The following is a 26,573-nucleotide window of genomic DNA, read 5'->3' on the forward strand; positions in this document are numbered from 1 at the left end:
CCAGGCTGGATCCGATTTCACACCCATCGATCCGTAAGAGGATAATGGTATCACCGTTCAAGACAGGCAACCATGGAGAATTGTTTTATGTGCTTCTGATACTCAAGAAGTTTCGGTGGCCTGGGCTACGTCTCACTTTTCAAGGAGAGTCAATTCCAGGGCAGAAGACAGTGTGGCAAAGAAAAAACAAATGGGCTTTGGAATCAGGTGGACATGGGTGGGAAGCACAGCTCTGCCTCTTATTAGCAATGATCTTAGTCAGTGCTGGGGCCTCGGTTTCCTAATTAGTAAAATGATGATGAACCCATACCCCTCTTGTAGAAATTTTGTAGGGACAGAATTAAGGAAATATGTGAATATATATTTCAAGGACAAATCATTGTGTGTGTGGGGGGGCATTTATCACTTGGCCTCATTTGTGTGTGTGTGTTTACATGTTTATATTTTATTTATTTATTTCCGGCTGTGCTGGGTTGTCGTTGCTGTATGGGCTTTTCTGTAATTGTGCAGAGCGGGGGCTGCTCTCGTTGTGGGCTTCTCGTTGTGGTGGCTTGCCTCGTTACTCCTGGGCTCTAGAGCACAGGCTCAGTGGTTGTGGCTCGTGGGCTTAGCTGCTTCACAGCACATGAGATCTCTCTGGACCAAGGATCGAGCCTGTTTCCTGCATTGGCAGGTGGATTCTTTAACACTGAGCCATCAGGTAAGCCCTGTTTTGTGTGTGTGTGTTTTAGCATTTATTTATTTGGCTGTGTCGAGTCTTAGTTGCGGCACTTGGGGTCTTTGTTCCATCATGCTGGATCTTCTGTTACAGAACACAGACTCTCTAATGGTGACGTGAGGGCTCAGGAACAGTGGTTTGCAGGTTTAGTTTCTCCATGGCAAGTGGGATCTTGGTTCTCAGACCAGGGATCAAACCCATATCCCCTGCTTTGCAAGGCAAATTCTTAACCACTGGACAACCAGGGGAGTCCTGCACTTGGTCCCACCTTGAAGATGTTTTGAAAATCCTGCAGAGTGTTGTCCCCCTACCCGAGAGTGTGTGCCATGCTGTCCTCTGCACAGCCCGTCATTACTGAGCTTGACGTTGGGACAGTAACTGGTGTTAATGTTGGGGGACACCCGGATTCTCTGCCTGGACTCTGTGTGTATTTGTGGAAAGCACTACCAAGGGCTTTTGATAGAGTGAGATGGGTATTGTTTTAGATGCTGAGAATGACGTAAAGAAACACATGCTCCCTGCTCCTTGGACCAGCAGGAGAGCCCGGGACCACTGCAGGGCCTGAAGGATGCTCGAGTTTCAGGGAGTTCAAAAAAAAGAAGGTTGGCATCGATTCTGTCAGGGATAAGCAAGAATGAGGACAGGCATCCGAGAAGTGATCCTTGAGCTGAGATCTGAGGCTGAGTAGGTGTTTTCTGAGGCCTTCCCGGGTGGCTCAGTGGTAAAGAATCTGCCTGCCAATACAGGAGACACAAGAGACATGGGTTTGATCCCTGGGTTGGGAAGATCCCCTGGAGTATATATACTTTTAATGGAAATACAGTTGCTGTACAATACTATTTAAGTGACAAGTGTACAATATAGTCATTCATACTTTTCAAAGGTTATACTCCATTTACAGTTATTATAAAGTATTAACTATATTCCCCATGTTGTACAATATATGCTTGTAGCTTATTTTATACCTAATAGTTTGTGCCTCTTAATTCCTGACCCATATACTGCCCTCCCTCCCCACTTTCCACACTGGTAGCCACTAGTTTGTTCTCTGTATCTGTGAGTCTGCTTCTTTTGCATTATATTCACTAGTCTGTTGTATTTTTTAGATTCCACATGTAAATGACATCACACAGTATTTATCTTTCTCTGTCTCCCCTCCAAGTCCATTCCTCCTCTAGAAAACACCTGTGTGTGTGTGTACTCAGTCATGTCCAACCCTTTGCAACCCCATAGATTGTATCCCACCAGGCTCCTCTGTCCATGGGATTCTCCAGGCAAGAATGCTGGAGTGGGTTGCCACGTCCTCCCCCAGGGGATCTTCCCGACCCAGGGATCAAACCCACGTCTCCTGCACTCTTGCATTGGTAGGCATATTCTTTACCGCTGAGCCACCAGGGAAAAGAGTAGATTAAGAAATGGTTAAAAGTTCAGTGGCTGGAGCATAGAGCTGGGGAGAGTAGACAGAGCCGGATAAAGAGATGACGGCCCAGGTTCTGCACAATAAAGCCATAATGAGATATCACTGCATACATATCAAAATGGCTAACATAGAACTCTGACAACATCGCAGCCTGGTTAGTGTGTAGAGGAACTATCTTCATGCATTGCAGGTGAGAATGTAAAATAGTATTGCCACTCTGGCAGACAGTTGAGCTGTTTCTTATAAAACTAAACAGAATGATCACCAACCCAGCGATTATACTCTTGAGCATTTATCCCAGAAAATACAACTGATGTTTATGTACAAAATGATGCACATTGAAAGATTGTAGCAGTTTTATTTGTAATATTCCCAAAGTGGAAATGACCCAGATGCCCTTCAGCAGGTGAGTGATTAAATTGTGGTCCATCCATACCATGAAATATAGCACTACTCGGCAGGAAAAAGGAGAGACTATTGAATTGCGCAAATCATGAGTGTCTGGGGCTTGATGCTTAGTGAGAAGAGCCAGTACCAAAAAGATTACCGGCTGTATGGTTTTTAGTGTCCTGGTTGTGATGTTGTACTGTAGTTTTGCAAATGCTGTCTTTAGGGGAAACTGGGTGAAGAGTAGAAGAGATCTCTCTATATTATTTCTTACAGCTTTATGTAAATCTTTAATGATATGAAATTAAAATTTAGTGAAAACCAACAAAACAACAACAAAATCATACCACTCAGATTTCTACAGGTTTTTAAAATTTTTTATTAATATTTTTTAAATTTTGCTGTGCCAAGTCTGTTTTGCAACATCCAGCACTGTCGCGTACTGGATCTGTAGCTGTGGCATGCGAACTCTTGGATGTGGCGTGTGGGATCTATTCCCTGACCAGGGATTGAAGCTGGTCCCCTCTGCATTGGGAGTGTGGGGTCTTAACCACTGGACTATGAGGGAAGTCCCCCCCAGCCCCAAATATAATTTTTTGTGTATTTTGTTACACACGCACTTTTTAAAAATTGAAAAGCACATTTTTAAGCAACTGTTGTACATTCTGCTCTGCAAGAATAATATATACAATTTGAGGTTTTTATTTGTAGATGAAATAATCCTCAATGCTTTCTTTAAGCAGAAGCATTTATTAAAGGATTTTAAGAAGTCTTGCGACTCTCCTGGAGAGCCAGAGTCTGTTTTTATGAAAGGTATGAAAATACATAACTCCAGGCTGAATACCAAGAGTCCTAGGACTGCTGTCCGGAGGAGCTGGACACTCTGCATCATGCCTGCTAGGACGCGACTGTATGGACATCACTTTTGACTTTTCTTGAAATTGCTTCTGGCTTCCGAGGTCTTCTTAATGATTTCAGTTGGTAAAACCTAGACCCCTTCTCCCCATCTGCCATTTGTATCCTTGCTACAAATTTAGGTGAAGATGCAAGTATTCTGGATTCTACCTTGGGCATATTGCTTAATGTGAAAAATAAGCCAAAACTAGAATGCATGTTCAAAGATGCTGGATGGACATAAATTACAAATTACACTATCACCCACCTTTTGGTTTCCATTTCCAAAAAAGAACGCTTCTATAGACCTATAATGCAGACAAATCCAATTTTCCTTCCTGAACAGTAGATTTTAAAATATTTTCACTGATACACTGTCCTTCTCCCAGGCCACCATTATCCCCTTTGTCCTAATTGTTGTTTAGTTACTAAGTTTTTTCCAACTCTTTGCGACCCCATGGACTGTAGCCTGTCAGGCTCCTCTGTCCATGGGATTCTTCAGGCAAGAATATTGGAGTGGGTTGCCATTTCCTCCTCCAGTACATCTTCTTGGACCTGGGGATCGAACCCACATTTGCTACGTCTCCTGCATTGGCAAATGGGTTCTTTACCACTGAGCTACCTGGGAAGCCCTTTCTCCTGACTTAATTCTTTAAATCTGTAAGACAGATCTTAGGAGAAAAATGTGTTAATGCCTATGAAAATATCTAGTGTAGATTTTTGAACATACTCAGTAAAACTTAGTTGCTTTGGCTCTTCCATTCCTTAGTTATTGCATGAAGATTTCTCAGTCCTTCCTTTTGAAATCAATTGCTCCTTCTTCTCTTCTACCTTCCTAACAAGTATCACTTATCTAAAGGTGTCTGGTTCATTTTATTGAATATGTACACCTTAGTGATATGTAATTTTTTACTATTTTGAAAATGAAACCCAAATCCTCTCACCTAGTCATTTATTTCCTATTTTACTCAAATATATGTGTTTGAAATCTGATTTGATTTTTAGTTTTCTGTGCTGCATGTGCTACGTATATTTATTTTTTTTCTGCCTCCAAGGACACTTCTTCCTTTTTCTTCCCTTCCTTCCTTCTTCCCTCCCTCCCCCAAATATTTGGGTTTTCCTGCTTAGGAATTCTTAAGTGTATTGTGTGGTGTGTCTGTCTGTGTGCAGAGGTGGTTGGGATGGGAAGAGACGAGGGATTTCATCACCACCTAATGTTTGTAACCAACACACACGTCCAGAGAGCTGTCACCATTGTCAAGGGCTACCTGAACTTCTAGCTTGAGCATGATAAAAATTTCCAAATAACATTTTAAGAAAATAGTTGTTCACTTGGCAACTATAAACTTACGTTAAGTTTTCCTGTGTTTAAGAAAAAGATATAGCTCTCGAGAAACACAAAACTCAGAAGTCAAATAAAGGTAGAACTGGAGGTCCAGAACTGATTTCCACTGGGAATTATTAAACTGTAAAATATCAAGAGTACCTATGCATGCATACTCAGTCATGTCCAACTCTTTACGACCCCATTGATTGTAGCCACCAGGCTCCTCTGTCCATGGCGTTTTCCAGGCAAGAATACTGGAGTGTGTTGCCATTTCCCCTCTTCCTCAGCGATCGAACCCATGTCCACTGTGTCACCAGCATTGGCAAGCAGGTTCTTTACCACTGAGCCACCTGCAAAGCCCATGTTTACCTCATTCCCACCCAGAAAAGAATTCCCCAGTTCCCCAGAGACCTCATAAAACTGTGCTTTCTTCTTCTATGACAGAAATTATTCTCTTTGTCTTCATGGCTCCTGAAGGCAATCATGGGTTTTCTTTAAACTGAAAAGAAATCTAGTGTAACATTATGGCACAGTATCCTTTCTACTTTGCCTAAGCTTTCTTTTTTGTTTTCAATGTTGTCTCCAACTTTTGGTCAGAATCTGCCACTGTAACCCCCAACCTGGGCCTGGTAGGTAGTTACACAAACTCCCTTTTTCATGACAGCAGTATCCAAATGCTGAATTTAAAGTATTTGGGAGCTTCCCTGGTGGTGCAATAGATAGTGATCTGCCTGCCAATGCAGGGGACATGGGTTCAATCCCTGGTCTTGGGATATTCCACGTATTCCAAGGAGCCACTAAGCCCAATGATGTCGCAGCCGCTGAAGCTGGTGTGCCTAGAGTCTGTGCTCTGCATCAACAGAAGCCTGCACATCACAACTGGAGAGGAGCCCCCACTCTCTGCAACTGGAGGAAGTCCGTGTGCAGCAGCGAAAGCGTAGCACAACCACACATGAAAGAAAGAAGGAAAGGATTTTAAAAGTATTCATATTTGGTAACAGCATGAAATTGTTGATGTATCTTCCATTTCCACAAAGGTGCATTTGCGAATGGCACCTCGGAGATCGCCACAGGGAACTACTGACTGATCTCCAAGGTAAATGTAAAAATGTAGCTCTCTAAACAATGATTTGTGGCATGTGTTTGGAAAACGAAGTGTTTAGGCACTGGCCCAAATTTTAAGTGGAAATTGGTGCTGCAAGGCAGATGTTTACCATCCCTAAACAAATGGACTGCAGGACTCCATGAGTCTCCCAGCTGTTGATATGCTCTAGTTTCAGCAAGAAGAGAGTCATTTAAAATGAAATCCCTTTGCCTTTGTAGAAACACAGTTGTGGGTGAAAATGTCATTTTATTTCAGAAACATAATCTGCTGATGACTTGTTTAGAAATACTTGGAGTCCATGCAGGATGAATGCAGGCAGTGGCCCAGGATAAACATGGCGACCAATGGTGAAAAAGTCTCAAAAAGTAAAACCCACTTGATAAGGGGATAGCCATCTGGTCTTCTGATCAGTATGGCTCTGAATTTCCAATCTGTTTGCAGGAGGACTGTGCTTCATGTGGAAAAGCCAGCACTTGTCTTTCTCAATTCAGTTCTTCATAGTTAAAGGATAATCCTTCAAGTTTCAGGCATTGTGTTGCTTATAGATTTCAGACATCCTGTTTCTTGTCATTTTTAGTATGGTTGCAAATTTTTTTTTTTAAATTTCTGAGTTTTCAGTTATTTTGGTGGGTTCTCTTGGAATATTATTTCAAATTGAAAATCTCAAGAAATGCTTATTGAATACTGATTCTAAAAGTAGCACATCATTAACCTCTTTTATCTAAAATGTAAATCAGAAAAGAGGGGGAAGAAAGAGAGGCACAAAGTTAGTTTTATATTAGAGTATTATTTTGAATAATATGGTAACTTTTCCACTTGTCATGGAGTTACTACCAAAGGCGGGGTTGGGGGAGGGTAGAATTAATTTCCTCTAAAATATCTCTTACTTTGATTTTTCTAAGTACCAGTGAACTGGGCTACAAATTCATTGCACCAACATTCAGAGCTCTTTGCTCTCACAACTGTCCTGCTGGAATCAATAAGCTGTTGATTAAAAACCTTGTTACTTAATACATTTAGTAAGCTTAATCTGTTTTTTAGAAACCTAAGCACTTTCATGTCACTAGCTGCAGGGGTAGAGACAAAAGCTGTGGCTAATTATTAACAACTCCACAAAGCTGATATTGAATTTCTAATGTATCCCAAATGCCCCTTCCTCCCACCCCCACCCCTATTAGTTCCTGTGTCCCACCAGCTCACACATTGTAAGCTTGGCGAATGACTTTCAGTTTAAGATCCTAAAGTTTCAGAAAAACTTGAAACAATAATAAATTCTCTGGTCGTTTTGAAACAGTCCTGTAGTGCAGCAACATCTGGATACAAAGGGGAGCAATTGCTGGCTGGAAGAGGACCAATAGCATCCTTCCGCTCCACCTGCTTCAAGATGGTTGACTCCCAGCTGCTGAGTAAAGAGGAGGAAGGGGGTCAGGATGGCCTTGTAAAACAGGCCAACCTGGGTTAGACGCGTTTCAACTCTCAGATCTCTATTCCTTCCCCTGCAACCTCTCCTGAGCTTCAGAATTGCATTTCCAACTGCCAAATATACAAACATTTCCTGAATTGCAGAAGACAATAGCTAAAGACTATACTGAGAGTTGGGGACCAAGAGACAGATTTCAAACCAAAAACTAATCCTTGGTCTGTCCCTGGGGGTGTGTACTGGTAGGGAAGGTGACATAATTAAGGCATCCAGTGAAGCTGGGGCTTAGTCTGTGGGGTCACAATGAGTCGGACACGACTGAAATGACTTAGCAATGAAGCTGGCATTTATTGGTGAGGGCTCTGACTTCTGCATAGCTTGCCTTGTACGCCATATAACGTTATACTTAGAACATGCTGGAATCATTATGTATCAGACACGAGTCTCAATAGTAGAACAAGGTCTAAGACCGGGACAGTAAGATCATTTTCCCCTGAAATCTGCCTATCTCATTAGCCTTTTCATGGGTGATATAACTTCTCCTTTCCTCCAAACACACAGGGGTCCCCTGACTATCACTGCTAAGCATGCCATTTCCATTATGGTTATAAATTATGTGCCTGGCCCTCAGAGGTTCTTGTCCCACATTACAGATACTTATTGAAGATGAACTATTATATGACAGCACAAGGAAAAATGAACTTTAGGAAGTAAAACTAACAGATTTCTTTTATAAACCATTAATTCATCTAGTGAGTGTGATATAGATGATTTCCATAAAGTAGAGTGTATAGTTTACATGGATTGTTCCTGAAATTATCACACATACACAAACATGCACAGTCTTTACAAATAACACCATCAGTTTAATATTCTAACTTTTATTAATGATTTAGCTTGATTCTTCTTTTCTAGTTTTTCCAATTGAATTTTTGAGTTATATTTTATAATTATTACTAGTTGTTGATTTTCTTTTGTTTAGGATCTGACATGCAAGAAAGAGCTAAGTGTGGACACTGTAGGTTATATAACAAAAAAGCGAAATTATATTCTCATACATTTCTCTAGAGATACAATGTCTCTAGGGGACCTGGTTGAAAATCTGTGCCTGAATCAAAACCTATCTTTGGGCATTTTCTTCCCATGAGTAAATATATACCCTTTGTCATTTAAGTGCATTTTCTCTTATTTTCTGTCATAAGTACTCTGTCTGATAAAATGACTATACCTTAATATCTAAGCTCTGGCTTATAGAATCTTAGATCAGAAAGGGTGAAAAGGGGAACTTGTTTTTCCAGACAGTGTTACTGGGTTTGTCTCTCTTAAGTGTGACTGCAAAATTCTGGGCTGAGTGAACTTACTCAAAGCTAAAACCCAGTATTTTGGACATATTTTTAGGTGGTAGGCTTGGGAAATGGTAAGGATTATACACCTATTTATTACCTTATGGATGATGAATAGTTTTTAGACCTTGTCTATTTGGCATCTGACTGGCTGGTGCTTGGTTCTCTGGAATATTAATAAATATTTGTTTAATCAGTGAACAAATGGATGAAAGGAGATACCACAAGAGAAAGGGGGAATGGGAGAGAGAGTATTTCAGTATCATTGCTGGATCAATGTGGTTTAATCCAATCTTCCACCTTAGGTTCAACATCAACCCTTAGTGTGATTTATTCAAGAGCTAGAGATCTGTTTATTGAGTCTGATCCTTTCCCCTTAAAAACAAAAGGCCCATTTGCCTCAGAAATTTCCCATTTGGTTCTCTAGCTGTATGTACTACATGAGCTCACACACTCAAAACTTTTAAATTGTATTTAAAAAAGAAGACCACACAGGTGCCCCTGGATATGAAGATAAAGTTATAATTGTAAAGCACATGATGATCGTTTCCCAAAACACCAAGCCCTAAATTTAAAGTCTCAGGAGAAGGTGAGGGATATATTGAATTATACGCATTAACTGAAACTTTGATATCACTAAAACAAAAGTGGAGAACATTTTAGAGCATTTGATCGTTTTTCTTCACAGAAGCTATCTTACCTATCATTTTCATTTTGTCATCCAGAAAGAGAAACACAATGCTCCACTATCCATTCTTGCCAAGGGTTCAAATGAAGTGTTTTTGAAATGTTTAAAAAAAAAAAAAGTGAGTCCAATATAAACTTGGTATGAATACAAATACTTTCTTTCCTTAGAATGACCCCTTTAACTTACATGATCTCATCTCATTTTACAGCGTTGCATGATAGGATATCATGGAATGAGGTTATAAAACTCAGGAGAATCATGTTTCAGCTAAAAGTGGAAGTTGGTAATAAACAAAGATGGCCACTTTCACTGGGAATGGGGCAGTATACTAAAATGTAAACACTCTATAAACTGAGCCTGGGGAGAAGACTTGGAAATGTTCTTAACACAAAGACAGTGACTCTCCCACCCTTCCACTGGAAAGAGGGTGAAGCCCCCGATTTGCTGATGATAGTGATACCCCCAGAATGAACATCACTGACACCACAATTGCCCCTCACCTTGGAGTGACCAGATTTGGCCAACTGGCTTCTATAGAATGGGCCAAACACCATTTTGGAGTTTTATTTTGCAGCCGCTAGAAACTCAGGGGAAGATGCCAATCCCAGCTGAAATCCAAGAAGAAGGAAGAGAAGAAATGAGATCTCAGCTATAAATGGTTCATCATCCGTTCCGGAGGGGAGATGCTGGCAGGGGTCACGCAGGTCAACAGAGAGCGAATCCTTCATCCCTGAAAGGAATCTACTGGCTGCCTCATGTTAGGATGCTGCAAATACAAAGCCCTAAACCTTCCATCAGTAGCACCTGGTCTGCTCCTGATGGGCAAGCAGGAATAATTAAAGGTGTCAGAACTTTCTGGAAGAAATCCAGGTGAAAAAATTCTCTGGGGTGAATACAAAGGGGGAAAAGCCTAGGAACCTGCTTTCATTTTATGTCTGTCTCCTCGTCTCCTGGGGAATACGCAGTCCTTTGAGAATCGCTCATCATGGCAAGGATGAGAGTGGGCTGGAAGCCTCGGGAGCAGAAGTGCCTGGATAGGGCCTCATACTCACAGCCCACCGTCTTTCCACATCTCTAAGGCTTGCATCCCCTCAGACAAGACACCTTGTATACAGGCTGTGAGAGGGGAGGGGTGAGGCTGGGTAGGTCATCTTTAAACCAAAACATAACTTTATTGCCTGAGGAATAGCAACAGCCTTAGATATGCAGATGATAACCACCCCAATGGCAGAAAGCCAGGAGGCATTAAAGAGCCTCTTGATGAGGGTGAAAGGGGAGAGTGAAAAAGCTGACTTAAAACTCAACTCTCAAAAAATGAAGATCATGGCATCCAGTCTCATCACTTCACGGCCGATCAGTTCAGTTGAGTTCAGTCACTCAGTTGTGTCCAACTCTTTGCACCCCCATGGACTGCAGCATGCCAGGCCTCCCTGTTCATCACCAACTCCCAGAGTTTACCCAAACTCATGTCCATTGAGTCGGTGATGCCATCCAACCATCTCATCCTCTGTCTTTCCCTTCTCTTCCTGCCTTCAGTCTTCCCCAGGATCAGGGTCTTTTCAAATGAATCAGTTCTTCACATCAGGTGGGCAAAGTATGGGAGTTTAAGCTTCAACATCAGTCCTTCCAATGAACACTCAGGACCAATCTCCTTTACGATGGACTGGTTGGATCTCCTTGCAGTCCAAGGGTCTCTCAAAAGTCTCCAACACCACAGTTCAAAAGCACCAATTCTTCGGTGCTCAGCTTTCTTTATAGTCCAACTCTCATATCCATACGTAACTTACTGAAAAAACCATAGCCTTGACTAGACAGACCTTTGTTGGCAAAGTAATGTCTCTGCTTTTTAATATGCTGTCTAGGTTGGTCATAACTTTCCTTACAAGGAGTAAGTGTCTTTTAATTTCATGGCTGCAGTCACCATCTGCAGTGATTTTGGAGCTCAAAAAAATAAAGTCTGCCGCTGTTTCCACTGTTTCCCCATCTTTTTGCCATGAAGTGATGGGACCAGATGCCATGATCTCAGTTTTCTGAATGTGGAGCTTTAAGCCAACTTTTTCACTCTCCACTTTCACTTTCATCAAGAGGCTCTTTAGTTCTTCTTCACTTACTGCCATAAGGGTGGTGTCATCTGAGTATCTGAGGTTATTGATATTTCTCCTGGCAATCTTGATTCCAGCTTGGGCTTCCTCCAGCCCAGCGTTTCTCATGATGTACTCTGCATATAAGTTAAATAAGCAGGGTGACAGTATACAGCCTTGATGTACTCCTTTTCCTATTTGGAACCAGTCTATTGTTCCATGTCCATTTCTAACTGTTACTTCTTGACCCGCATACAGATTTTTCAAGAGGCAGGTCAGGTGGTCTGTTATTCCCATCTCTTTCAGAATTTTCCATAGTTTGTGGTGATCCACACAGTCAAAGGCTTTGGCATAGTCAATAAAGCAGAAATGGATGTTTTTCTGGAACTCTCTTGTTTTTTCGATGATCCAGAGGATATTGGCAATTTGATCTCTGGTTCCTCTGCCTTTTCTAAATCCAGCTTGAACATCTGGAAGTTCACAGTTCAGGTATTGTTGAAGCCTGGCTTGGAGATTTTTGAGCATTACTTTACTAGCGTGTGAGATGAGGGCAATTGTGTGGTAGTTTGAGCCTTCTCTGGGATTGCCTTTCTTTGGGATTGGAGTGAAAACTGACCTTTTCCAGTCCTGTGGTCACTGCTGAGTTTTGCAAATTTGCATGCCCAGTAGATGGGGGAAAGTGGAAACCATGACAGATTTTATTTTCTTGGGCTCCAAAATTACTGTGGATGGTTACTGCAGCCATGAAATTAAAAACTGCTTGCTTCTTGGAAGGAAAACTATGACAGACCTAGATAGAACATATTAAGAAGCAGAGACATCACTTTGCCGACACAGGTGCTATAGTCAAAGCTATGATTTTTCCAGTAATCATGTATGGATGTGAGAGTTGGATCATAAAGAAGGCTGAGTGCTGAAGAACTGATGCTTTTGAACTGTGGTATTGGAGAAGACTCTTGAGAATCCCGCGGATAGCAAGGAGATCAAATCAGTCAATCCTAAAGGAAATAAACCCTGAATATTCATTGGAAGGGCTGATGCTGAAGCTGAAACTCCAATACTTTGGCCACCTGATGCAAAGAGCTGACTCACTGAAAAAGACCCTGATGCTGGGAAAGATTGAAGGCAGGAGATAGGAACAATGGAGGATGAGATGGTTGGATAGCATCACTGACTCAATGGACATGAGTAGAGCAAACTCCAGGAGATAGTGAAGGACAGGGAAGCCCATTGTGCTGCAGTCCATGGGGTTGCAGAGAGCCGGACGTGACTTAGTGACTAAACAACAACTTTATGTCTGAAGTTGAAAGCAGCCGTCATTACCAAGCGCAGCCTGATTTAGACCTGCCTATCCTTAAACTCTACAACTATCAGGAGATAACTCTCTTGACCTTTAAAGAGACTACTTTCTGTGGATGAGGGAACACTTGATAAGTGGTGAGGGTGACATGCCTAAGGGCATGTTCAAGCTGCCTTTCGAGAGGGCGTGCTCCATGAACTGCAGAATTTTGTCTTCCTGCAGAAAGATTGTATCTACTAAGCAGAAGACATTTCTCAGCAGATAGGTCCCTCTAGCCCTTCCCCCTCTCACTGTTCAGGCTCTTCTCTAAACAAACTTTGAACAAATATTAAATGATATTGGCTTGAAACGGTGCCACACTGGTGGTCCTGAATACCCACCTCTTTCTCTGTCACTCTCCGTCCACCCGTAAGGAAAGGTGTGTGCCTCTTATCACAGAAGGACACAGCATGAAAATAAAGAAGCAGGCGAATAAACACATTTAACAACCAGAAATGGTGGGGAGCTTTACAGGATAAGGCCGTGAAGACATTCTGGCCGCAGAGAGTCTCTCTCCACATGAAGGACCAGAAGGCAGAGGAAGTCGTACCGCAGCAACACTTGAAAGCCTAGACTCATCAGATGGTGGATGAGGAAGAGGCTGGAAAGTCTTCAGTCTGGTGTTTTGGAAACATTTCTTAATAGAGCCTCTGCTACTCAGTGCTTTCACTGCCAGCGGCTGGGTTCAGTCAGTAGTCAGGGAACTTATATCCTGCAAGCTGCACGGTTTAGCCAAAAAAATAAGAAAGGAGTGAAACCGATAACTGAAGGCAAAGAGGCCAGCCAGCTCCTTAAGTGTTTTCACCATTATCAGTCAAGCAACTGATGCAGCATTGAACAGGAGAGTATGTGGAGCACGCAGAATAACATCAGCACACAAATCCCAAACCAGTACTTGCAACATGCCACACGTGTATACAGAATGATAAAGACGCAGTATTTTTTTCTTTCTTAAATTTGAAGTATAGTTGATGTACTATATTAAATGTTTCAGGTGTACAACATAGTGAATCATGATTTTTAAAAGTTATATTCCATTTGTAATTTTTATAAAATTTTAGCTGTAAAAAATAGAGCCCCTTTTGTTTCATTTTTGAAACTAAGTATGAACCATAGGACTTGGAAGTTAAGGAGGAGATTGGGGTCTTGCTAGGTGAGTCCTCCTGGGTGACCCTTGGTAGTGGAACTCTTTTGTAACACATTATTAATAACTTTAAACGGTAAGTTATTTTCAACTGTTTTTCTTAAAGTCCTCAAAGTTATCTAGAAAGTTTTTCTCACACTGAAACTGTATTCAGTAAAATTTTTTTAAAAGAAAATACATTCAAATTTTATGAAAATGTTTCATATGTTGGAGATATCAAAGTAGAAAAACATATTTTTTAAAAATCAAAAAAGAAGAAAATAGGCGGAATTCCAGAAGACCCATAGCTCAGTTGGTAAAGAATCGCCTGCAGTTCAGGAGACCTCAGTTCGATTCCTGGGTCAGAAAGATCTGCTCGAGAAGGGATAGGCTACCCACTCTAGTATTCTTGGGCTTCCCTGGTGGCTTAGCTGGTAAAGAATCCGCCTGCAGTGCGGGAGACCTGGGTTCTGATTCCTGGGTTGAGAAGATCCCCTGGAAAAGTGCAAGGCTAATCATGCCAGTATTCTGGCCGGGAGAATTCCATGGACTGTACAGTCCATGGGGTTGCAAAGAGTTAGACACAACTGAGCAACTTTCACTTCACTTCCAGAAAACTGGAGCTTTGGAGGAGCACAATTTGGGCACATTTCTAGATGAGGAAAAAGTGTTTCAGGGACCTTATTCATAAAAGGTCACTTATATTAAATAAAAGTGAAACAAGCAGAAAAAAATCCTATCTAGTGTATTGGGATTTTTTTCAAGGGACATCACATGTGGATCCTGGCCTCAGGAAGCTCTTTAGGGAGGGAAAGATGGGTATGGAGACATAATACAAGTTACATGGTGGTGTCAACCATGAGAGAAGTGACTAGATGCTCTGAAGGCTTGTACTGGGGAGGATTTTCATTCCACCCCGGAGATTCTCAAGGTGACCCTTAAACAGGGTCGGATATCTTGAGACTGTTGAGGGTATAGGGAAGTTTGGAAGCCAGGTGGAGGAGGATCCAGCAGAAGAATCAAGGAACAGAAACTCAGACTGCGCACAGCCTTCAGGAAGAAGTTGGAACTTACATAACATATACAGGAATTCTCAGGAGGTGAGAAAGTGGGTCTAAGTAATAGTCAGATCTGCTTTGTGTGTTCAGTTGTGTCTGACTCTTTGTGATCCCATAACCCACCAGGCTCCTCTGTCCATGGGATTTTCCAGGCAAGAATACTGGAGTGGGCTGCCATTCTTTCTGCAGGGGATCTTCCCGACCCAGGGATTGAGCCTGCATCTTTTGCGTCTCCCGCATTGGCAGGCAGGTTCTTTATTACTAGTGACATCGAAGAATACATTAGACTTACTAAGAATGTCAGCACAGCCACCAAAGAGCTTGAAATGGCAGGCAAGCCCTTCTGAGCACCGGAGCCTAGGGCTGCCTAATGGCTGTTGGCATGAAGTCCTTTCAGGGAGAGCAAAGGAGGTGACTCCTTCTTGGGTCGTTGGCCAGTCTGGCTTGGAACTGAACAGAGTTACGAGGATGAAGATGACAGCGAGAGAACCATGTCAGCTGCGGCAGAGAAAAGATTTCTTTCTCAGAGGGTTGACCAGATCCTCCAGGAAAAGGGATGAGGTCCCCAAGGTGTGATGATGTGAGCAGCCCAGCCTCTTCCGAGGCTGGGAAGAGGTGAACTGGCAAACCAGCCGATGTGGCATCACCTGACACTGGATCTTGGTGTCACCTCCAGGTTCAGTGCCATGGACATCTGCTCACACCTGTGAGGTCCACTTCATTCCTCACAGCACGAGAGCACACCAAACACTTCCCTCTATGGCCAGATCAAGTCTTTTGTGCTCCTGCCCTTTCTTTTCCAGTAGCATCTCTGTGGTCTCTCAAGTTTTTGCCCTGTGATTATTGAAGAATTACTTTGCATTCAGTCTCCTGGGAACATGGGGGAAAAAATTGCACTTGAAATTCTGTTGTCTGAACTTAAGTTAGAATCATTGAAAACCTAAATGTCTTAAAACGCAACCAGCATCGCCACTATTTGGTCCTTGTGATGTGGAGCAAATAGCTTTATCTAAACCCCATATCTGACATCCTTACACACCGTTATTTGTTTCTATTTATTATTTAAATATTTCCCTGCTGTGTCATATGGAACAGCTTTCGAAGATTCCTGTGAGCCACAGCTGGGAAATTCCTTCTTTGAAGTGCCCCATTTATTCATCTTTTGTCAGTGGCAGGCTCTTTATGCTCAGACATTTTATACTTTTCACAGTTATTTCAGAATCTATTTCATTTGACGGAGAGTTCATTTATCATTCTGCACACACTCCCATTTCTCATTTTCCTCATTTCTCTCACTTTGGCATTCTGTTAAGTTCATCAGAGCATTTTTTTTTTTCTTTCTTTCTTCCTTTCCTTTCAAGCTGAACTATGAAGTCTAGAAAGACACTGAAAGCCCACTGCCTTGGAAGAATCATACCTCCAGTTTTTACTTGGACTCGCAGCTTCACCTAAAGATTACAAAAGTTGGAGACTGTAACTCATGAATCTGCCTAATAATAAGATCAGCAGCTCTCAGACGTAAATCTGAAAGTGGGTGGTTCATTGGAGAATATCAGCTTGACTCCACTTAGAATCAAAAAGAGCTTTTGTCCATCCGGTTTCTAAATCTCATTCTCCCAAGGTTTCTCAGTGGACCAGTTCTGCACATGGGCAGAGTTTATATCAATTTGCCTAGGTGCAAAAGGAAACAAGGGGATGATCCTGTGGTTCTGAGATTGTTTCAATTTCAGCAGCGTGTTCCCTTGAAGCTGGTACACAAAAGGGCTTTTCCCCTACCTAGACTCATTTTAGCTGAGTGTTATTACTTTCATTTGACTTAATCAGGAAAAAAGACAGTTTGTCATGATGGAAATCCAGATAGTTGATATCTTGGATCCTTCTCTTGGTATGATAATGTAATGTAACTCAGCAAAAATTTTTTGCCTGCTCACTGGCTTGTGGCTACTAGCAATGCAAACGACACCAAAGTTGTGTAAATCTTAGGAAGTAATGTCCTCATTGTGGTGCATATCAGAACTCCTTTGGGCCTTTTCATTTTGGAAATCTTGTTAGAGACTCATTGGCAAGAAAGAAAGGAGGGAAGAAAGGAAGGAGGGGAGGAAGGAAGAGGGAGTGGAAGCAAGGAACGAAGGAAGGAAAGGAGAAAAAGAAGGAAGAGAGGGGAAAAGCGCACCCAGAAAAGGAGACTTTATACAATGACTTGAAATATAGAACCTGAAAACTGAGTGATTTCTATGGATTGCTGCCTTCACATATTTGTATCTTTTAAATATAAAAATTCATTCTCCAAAGTATTTTTCTGATTGTTGACATTATACTCTTATTTATAAGTTAACTCAGGAAAGAACATAAAGGAAAAATAGTGATCAGTCTTAATCCCTTTAGAGTATTTTTATAAAAATGGAATTACATTGCATATACAGGTCTTTTGACTAACCCCAACTATTTTTACCTTGTACAAATAAAATACATGGTTACTATCCAGTGAAAATATTGTAGCCAAATAGACTACAGGAATCGAAATTTCCCCATATTCTGGCATCCCTAACATAAGCATGGCTTGAAAATTTTGGGATCACTTCCTGAAGTCTTATGATATATTGATGTGTCAATGCCTTTGATGTTCATTTCCCTACACTGGAAGCTCTGTGAAGGGAGGGTTTTATTTGGTTTTCCTCTTTAAACCTCGGTGTGTATCTGTTGGTCCCAAGCTCCTAATTTATCCTCCCCCCACTCTTTTTCCCCTTTGGTAACCAGAAGTTTCTTTTCTGTGAATTTATTTCTGTTTTGTAAATAAGTTCATTTGTACATTTTTTTTTTTTTTTAGATTCCATATACAAGTGCTATGCGTCCTGCAGTCCATGAGGCCCCAGAGAGTTGGACATAATTTAGTGACTGAACAACAATACAAGTGATATCATATGATATTTCTCTTTCTCTTTCTGTCTCAGTGTGATAATCTTCAGGTGCCTCCATGTTGCTGCAAATGGCATTGTTTTATTCTCTCTTATGGATGAGTAATATTCCATTGTATATATGTACCACATCTTCTTTACCCATTCATCTGACAGCAGTTGTTTAGTTTGCTTCCATTTCTTAATATTGTAAATACTGCTGCTATGAACACTGGGGTGCATGTATCTTTTTGAATAAGAGTTTTATCTGGATATATGTCCAGGAGTGAGATTGCTGGATCATATGGTAACTCTACTTTTAGTTTTTTTAAGGAACCTCCATATGTTCTCCACAGGGGCTGTACCAACTTACATTCCCACCAACAGTGTAGGAGGGTTCTCTTTTTTTCCACACCTTCTCCAGCATTTGTTATTTGTAGACTTGCTGATGATGGCCATTCTGACTGGTGTGAGGTGGTACCTTATTGTAGTTTTAATTTTCATTGCTTCATCGGTCTTTAATATGCTCCATTGCATATTAAAAAGTAAAGATACCACTTTTCCAACAAAAGTCCATCTAGTTAAAGCTATGGTTTTCCCAATAGTCATGTACCAGTGTGAGAGTTGGACCATAAAGAAGACTGAGTGCTGAAGAATTGATGCTTTTGAGTTGTGGTGCTGGAGAGAACTCTTGAGAGTCCTTTGAATTGTAAGGAGATCAAACCAGTCAATCCTTAAAAAATCATCCCTGAATATTCATTAGAAGGACTGATGCTGAAGCTGAAGCTCTAATACTTTAGCCACCTGATGCGAGCAGCCAACTCATTGGAAAAGACCCTGATTCTGGGAAAATTGAAGGCAAAAAGAGAAGGGGGTGGCAGAGGATGAGATGGTTGTATGGCACCACTGACTCAATGGATATGAGTTTGAGCAAACTCCGGGAGATAGTGAAGGACAGGGAAGTGCTGAATATCTGTTGATCTTAAATTTAGTAGAAGCTTCCCTAGAAATGCTTTCCCTAGAAATACTTTCCAAATTTTCTTGATTTGTTAGAAAATAGATATATATTTGAATAGGATAGAGCATGCCTATAAGGATCCAAGAATGAGAATATTTATATCAGGTGGCAGGATGTTATGGAAGCAGCAACTAGACCTAAATGCAGGGATTAAAATCCTCTTAGAACTCGGTGGAAAATTACGTTTTTATCTTTAGAGTGGGGAAAGTAATCCATTTAGTCTGTACATGGAAGGAGTTAGAATTTGTAAGCTTGGTATGGCGGCTAAGCTTCTCTCAGCAGTACTCTGTAATTATGGGAGTCTGAATTTCTAATTGGGGTGAAGGTGAAACCCCGATTCCCCATGGTAACTAAAAAGAGTTTTGCTCTTATGATCTGGGTCAGTATTGGGAAAGAAAATTAAATGGTAAGGCTGTGTTCCTTGTAGTTAGCATCAGAGTTGTAGATAAGTCTTGAGTTATGTGAGCATTTTAATCAGCTGCTACAAGACTTAAAAAAAGTTCTGACCTCCACCAAATACTTCTCAGACCAAAAGCCTTAACAGTTCCCCTACTCCTATCAATACTGTCAGCCTATTGTCATTACTCTCCAGAAATACTCTAATTTCTCTTTTCTAACCCAGAACTTCCCAAAATGACAGATCTGTCAAAAGAACATCTGAATAGAAAGCCAATCATCTATCAAAGGAGACTCAGCTGAAACCGAGAAGAAACGAAGTGCGAGTCCGTCTCATTTCAGAGGCGATCAGGTCTGGAGACAGTCTTGACGTTGGTATTTGAGATATTTGGGCAATTCCCATGCTTACCTTCAGCCTTTGCACAGTCAGGTTGGAGGTCTGCTTGGTGCATGCGGCATCTACCGTCCACACCAAAGGAAAGCCCCCGTTCTCTGCAGTACTTTGAGAAGAAAGCCATCATCTTGACACGCTATTTGTTACAATGAAAAGCCTTCGTACAACCATCTGTTTCTTATAAATGTGTTTATTTGTTCACCCTGGAGAAGCAGGGTCTTGGTTAAATGGTCCCCAGTCACACAAGGAGAGTTGTGATTAACATCAGGCTCCTCAAGGGCTGATAATGAAAGTCATGCTGTTCAGTTTCTTCACTGTATAAATCAAGACACGTTCATCTCACTAAATGTTTGTTCAATGACTCACGTCCCTGTATTCAACATCTTCGATTCTTTTTCAGTCTCCTAAAGGTCCAAAGATGCAAACACGAATATTTTTTACCATAGTCTGTTAAAAAATAACCAGTTTAAAAGTGAAGATTAAAAACATCTACTGAAGGCCAGGGCACAAGGGCATGGTCTTCTCAAACATTGTCTTGGGGATAGTGCATGGGTTTGGCATTGGAGGAAATTAATCTAGTGAGATCAACAAAAAAATTACACATTCTTTGACGCAGGTTTCTACTTATGCACATTTAGTCTACAGAAATAGAGACTTGGGACGGAAAATTTAACAGGGTGGTATGGGGAGGGAGGCAAGTAATTTTTTCCAAAGATTAAAACTAAGTTGAGATAAAAAGACTAAGTACTCCCATTTTCTCAGTTTAAGGTTGGCATTTCCCTAGAGACATCAGTGCTTTCAGTATTGGGGTCTGGGGTTGGGTGTTGGGGAGGAAGCAGAGCTTTGACTCAAATGTAAAATTCAAGTTTTAAAGCAAATGAGATTGAATTTTCTGGATGCAAATGGGGCTATTTTATCAAAGAAAAGCTACCAAATTCTGATGAGTTTATGGAAAGTGGGATTTGATAGAGCATAGTTGGAATCAGTTATAGGAAAAATAAAATTCTTTCATGTTTATATCTTGACAATTGATATATCACATTTATGATTATTATATTGAAATGTACATACATATTTTGGGGAATAAAATATTTTTTATTTATATATTTTAGTCCTTTCCATGGCCGTAGGACATTGGTAATTTTTTTTAACTTTTAAAAATTAAACAAAGATAGATTAAATTTGAACAAACACACACAAAATTAATCAAGAATATGGAGAACATGAATATAAAAATCAGAATGAGCTGGAAAAGAGGCACAAAATAGTACTTTGTAAGTTTGGGGTGTTTATTTGTAAATGGTTTAAGTAAACGTTTATGGAGTATTTGCTATGTGCCACAAACTCATCAGACGTTTTCACATTTATCTCATTTAATACACCTGGTGCAGTCAGCGGCGTTACTTGATTCCACAGCTCTTTGTAGATAATTTTCAGTGATTGCCAAAGAGAAAATTTGGAACATGTGATATCCTGAAATCATAAAACTGGTTTCTGTGAATTTCCAGAACAAAGCTCAAAAAAAAAAAAAAATACAGACAGGAAGGAGAAAAAATAAGTCGAAGAAAATTGGGAACTGAGAAATGAAGGTTGGTAAAGCCTGAAGACTCATTTTAAAAATATTAACATATTTTTAATAAAATCTCTGAACAGGGCTGCTTGCGACATATTGCCAATAGTCAGTTATATCACTTGAAGATTATCCAAATTCTTTACCAACTTTTCTTCTCCCTGCCCTTGAATGCTCACCTCAAAGTGAGGTTCTTTCCCTTAAAAAAACAAGCAAAAAATGACTAAGCAGTCATGATCATACAGTCTGAATTGACATGGGCTCATTAATAAATATTCTACTTTAGGACATAAACATTCTTGTTTGTCCCCAGTATCAAGACTCTATAAGGCCAAGTCTGCTTGAATCGCCAACTGGGTTTGTTTTTCCAGGGGTCCAGTTTTAACATTCTGGGCAACAATGGGACATGATCACAGGTCATAGAATTACCAAATCTGATGAGACAGACCAGACTGGAGGCTGAGAATGCGTTGCCTCTTGTCTCACCTTGGCCAAGGACTCCCTGCAGTGAGAATCCTTTTTCTCCACCCTGGTCATCAGATCTACCCTTTCCCCAGCAGCTTGGGGAACCCAAGTATGTGTTACCTGGATATCCTCAAGCTCCAGCTTTCTTTTGTCACCCTTTATTTATTTAATCAGTGGTCCCCGACCTTTTTGGTACCAGTGACCAGTTTCCTGGTTTTTCCATGGACCTGATTGGGGCAGGTATGGTTTCTGGATGATTCAGACATATTACATTTATTGTGCACTTTATTATTATTATCAGTTCCACCTCAGATCTACTAGGCATTAGATCCCAGAGATTTAAATGCTTTAAATGCTAAAACATTTGAATATTTATGCCTTGGTCTGTGGGGGCTTCCCATGTGGTGCGAGTGGTAAAGAATTCACTTGCCAACGCAAGAGAAGTAAGAGATGTGGGTTCCATCTCTGAATTCAGAAGATGCCCTGGAGGAGGAAAGGAGGAAATGGCAACCTACTCCAGTATTCTTGCCTGGAGAATCCCATGGACAGAGGAGCATGGCAGGCTTCAGTCCATAGTATTGCAAAGAGTCATGCATGACTGAAATGACTTTGCATGCAAGCACACATGACCTGGTATATGTCAGTGTTTTCCCAGAATCTCTAGAATTAGGATGGGGGTGGAGGTTGTCATATTTTCAAATCCACTTCCTGAATCCCTGATCCTCTGAATTCCCAGTTGCCATTCTTCAATCCCAGCCCCTACTCTGGGGCCCCGTGTCTGCATGGTTCTGACCCCCACTATTCTGCAGAGCCCCACACTCATGGGGCTACTGTGTGAGTGAACATGGGAGAGCTTTGATGTCGTTTTGAGGGTGGGTTGTGAAATTCAATTATGTTACAGAAAAGGAAACAATTTCCAGTTGAATGCCAGACACAATAGTTCTGTAAATGCAGTGGCTTTAACTTATAGTGTAGTGACTTTATATAAATTAACTTATAGTGGCTTTATAATGTAGTGGCTTTAACATATTTAACTTATATGAAGAGTGCATCATGTGAAATACTGGCTGGATGAAGCCCAAGCTGGAATCTGTATTGCTGGGAGAAATATCAATAGCCTCAGATACGCAGATGACACCACTCTTAAGGCAGAAATCGAAGAAGAACTAAAGAGCCTCTTGATGAAAGTGAAAGAGGAGAGTGAAAAAGCTGGCTTAAAACTCAACATTCAAAAACAAAGATCATGGCATCCAGTCCCATCACTTCCTGGCAAATAGATGGGGAAACAATGGAAACAGTGAGAGACTTTATTTTCTTGAGCTCCAAAATTACCACATACAGTGAGTGTAGCTATGACATTAAAAGATGCTTGCTCTTTGGAAGAAAAGCTATGACCAACCTAGACAGCATATTAAAAAGCAGAGACATTACTTTGCTGAGAAATTTCTGTCTAGTCAGAGCTATGGGTTTTCTGGTAGTCATGTATAGATGTGAGAGTTGGACCATAAAGAAAGCGGAGCATTGGAGAGTTGATGTGAAACCGTGGTGTTGGAGAAGACTCTTGAGAGTCCCCTGGACTGCAAGGAGATCCAACCAGCCCATCCTAAAGGAGATCAGTCCTGTGTGTTCATTGGAAGGACTGATACTGAAGCTGAAGCTCCAGTACTTTGGTCACCTGATTCGAAGAACTGACTCATTGGAAAAGACCCTGATGCTGGGAAAGAGTGAAGGCAGGAGGAGAAGGGGATGACAGAGGATGAGATGGTTGGATGGCATCATGGCCTCAATGGACAAGAGTTTGAGTAAGCTCCGGGAGTTGGTGATGGACAGGGAGGCCTGGTATGCTGGAGGCCTGGTATGCTGCAGTCCTTGGGGTCGCAAAGAGTTGGACACGACTGATGGACTGAACTGAACTGAAATGTAGTGACTACTTACTAGAACAGGGACACTCTTACTGTGGAGCCTGCTGCTGTGGTCTTTCTATGCCTGTGGTTCTCAGTCTTGACTCTGTTAGAATCACTGCAGACCTCTGCTAAGTCCCTGTACCCAGGCTTTACTCCGGAACAAGTGAGATAAGGCTCTCGAGAGGACACTGAAGGCTCCTGGATCAGTTCTGGCACGCAGCAAAGTGTGAAGACCACTGCTCTAGATAGTCAAAATTGTAATTAATTATCATAATTAATAATTCCTTCTCACCTCTTCTCAGACCCTGGGGTCTTCTCTCTCAGGGTTCCCCAAGGAACAGAAATGTCTCTCATTTCATTAGGAGCAATTCAGGTATTTTATCTATGGATCTACGTATGCTCATACCTGGGCATATATATGTGTGTGTAAGTGTGTATATGTAAGTATGTATGTATATTTGTATATATGTAGGTATGTGTATATGCAAGTATGTATGTAAATATGTGTATGTGTGTAAGTATGTATGACTATAAGTATTATGTATATGTAAGCATGTGTCTAAGCACATAACCACATGTGTATGTATGCATGTGCATATGTGTGCATGCACGTATGCATGTGTTCGTGTGTGTGGGTATGTGTGTATAAGTACATGTGTGTGGTGTGTATGCCTGTGTGTATGCATATGTGTGTGTGTGTGTGTACATGTGTATGGACATCCATACTTTCATCTATTGACTCATCCACGCTGTGCCTGAGTCCTTTTTCTCCATAGGATGTCTCCACAACAGGTTGAAATGAAAGACCCCTTTTCCCCAAAGACAAGTTATATCACCAGCTGAGAAAGCAGACCCATATGCAATTGGTTTTTGTTTAAATGGTATTTTTTTCCTTAACAGTGTACATAGAAACAGTTTTCTGAGTTCCTTGAAAACAAAGGACTTTACACACCTACAGACTCCTCCTGTGTTTATGGTGTCCAGCTTCCCTTCCTTGGGGACTAGAACATCCTTCTGCCAAAGCATCATACTCTCAGAGAAAGCTGCTCTCACCCCCAGCTCACAAAACCAGACCCTCCAACGTGAGACCCAGGCACGTCTGCCTTGGTGTCTGGGGCTGGATCCAATGAACTGTTAAGTCTTTTTGATCTTTAACTCCTAAGAGTCTGATTTCTCGCACGTGGGAGAAGAACCCGGTGCAAGCTGACCCACGGGTGTGAACCTGACTCACCTCTGCTCCCCACATCTGTTCTCTTTGCAGTGGTGCTATTTGGTGTTTTAATGGACACTTTTATTGAGAATTGGAAGAGAACAGATGCCAGTGAGCAAGTATGCTTTTTTACAGCCTCATCTCTCCAGGCTTGCCCCATCACCCAAGATCTGGCCTTTCCAGAACAAACAATATCTTCAGCCTTGATACCCAGGTGCTCTGGAGGTCTCGTAAAGATGCCAGAGAGTGGCTGCATTTGTAATTTTGGAAGGCTCATCACTAAAGTGGTTAGGAGCCTTAGTCAATGGGACCCCCTGCACCTTCCACATTGGCAATACAAGTGGTCCTCTAAAATCTCAGAAGGAATGCCTACATTTCTTTTTTATAAACCACCAATTCTCAGCTCTGGAGGACCAAAATACCATTGCCTTCATCAGCTCTTTCATGTGTCACTAATAATTGTGTTTGCATGTCAATATGTGTGATCATTTACTTTCTAAAAATATATTTGAGCAGATTGGAGGGTCTTCCCGTATTAAGAAATCTGTCTCTCACTTGGATTCCAATACGCTTCCCTGAGCCTGACAGAAAGGCATGGACTCACAGAGCATGCGGGAGTCCTGCATGACCCGGAGTGTGCCCATGGTAATGGGTCACACATGACATCCATCAAGTGTGGGGGAGGAAGGTTGGAGCTGTTGGGATAATTAATGGGGTAATAGGCAGTTAAGTTCAAGAAGACTTCAGTGGAAATTACATGAGCGATCACCTTCTCTCCACCACAAGCTGTTTCCTTTGCTTGGGTTAGAATTTCTGTGCCTAGGACATCATGTGCTTTGTCTTCTCAGTTTAATAGTCATTTATCCAACATCCTTTCAGATGTTTATTGACTTTTCTGTGGGGCTTGGGCTTGTCTTTAAAACAAAACCACTGATGAGATTCTCCCAGGGTTTAATGGATCATCAGGTCAGTTTTCTCTGTTCAGAACCGTACAGCCAATAGCAAAGGGCTTTGCCCATTTGGGATGTAAATATTTGTTGATGGAATAACTAAATGAAATCACCTATGACATATATAAAAAGTAGCAGGAGGAGGTTACTGTTTTCTGAAAACAATGTATTCTTTTTTCCTTTTCGTCTTCTCTGCCTCCTACCCTAACTCCTTGGGTCAGTTTTCTTACATTTCTCCTGTTCTCAGAGAAGAAAGAGAGATGTTTTGATGAACTGCTGGGCGACATGGCAAAGGCAAGTCTCTGCAGTCAACCTGGGAAAAGCTGCTTTGGCTTTGCAGCTGGGAGTGACCCCAGCCCAGCCTCGCGTGGGTGTAGGTCAGTCAGGTCGCCGGTGGGCTCCTGCGTGCCAGGGCAGCCCAGCCGGCGCAGTGGCCCTTCTTGCAAAGCCCAGTGTTGGTCCTTTCCTGCGCATCGCAGATCCTCCTCCTCGACTTGCCTGAGGCTGTAAGGCTTTCAAGCCTTCCCTCTTTAATCTCACCGCCTCTGCTTTCAGGACCCTCACTCCCTTCTCTGATTTGTCCTGTGCCCCACGCTGGTTTCTGGCTCCCTGCTCCCTGCTCTGAAAAGTCCCCGCGGTTGTGTTCTCCGCCATCTATGGTGCCTCTGCTTTTTCTCTCAGAAGCCCCACGGCTCTTTCCTCATCCTCATTCTTTATCTGGGTGCCCAAGATGCCTAAACTAGTACCAACAGCTCTTCTGTCCTGGAGTCTCAGTCTGCCATGTCCAGATGGACACTTTTGGAAGATTCACTGTGATTTTTTTTCTCTCTTTTATTTTTTTTCTCTCTTTTTTAAATTAAAAAAAAAAA

General features: G+C 41.6%; 1 long non-coding RNA gene across 4 annotated transcripts in view; it reads left to right on the plus strand.

Annotated features, from left to right (window-relative positions):
• The window catches only part of LOC139039079 (uncharacterized), a 77,855-nt gene that overhangs the window by 34,194 nt on the left and 17,088 nt on the right, over positions 1–26,573 (plus strand). For 3 of the 4 annotated variants that reach the window (XR_011492239.1, XR_011492242.1, XR_011492240.1), the window contains one exon: positions 19,438–19,563. The exons of the other annotated variant lie outside the window; for it this stretch is intronic. This is a non-coding gene — a long non-coding RNA (uncharacterized lncRNA). The remainder of the gene's footprint in view (positions 1–19,437; positions 19,564–26,573) is intronic. 4 annotated transcript variants of the gene reach the window in all.

Source organism: Odocoileus virginianus, chromosome 17 (genome assembly GCF_023699985.2).
Source record: "Odocoileus virginianus isolate 20LAN1187 ecotype Illinois chromosome 17, Ovbor_1.2, whole genome shotgun sequence".
Lineage (NCBI taxonomy): Eukaryota > Metazoa > Chordata > Mammalia > Artiodactyla > Cervidae > Odocoileus > Odocoileus virginianus.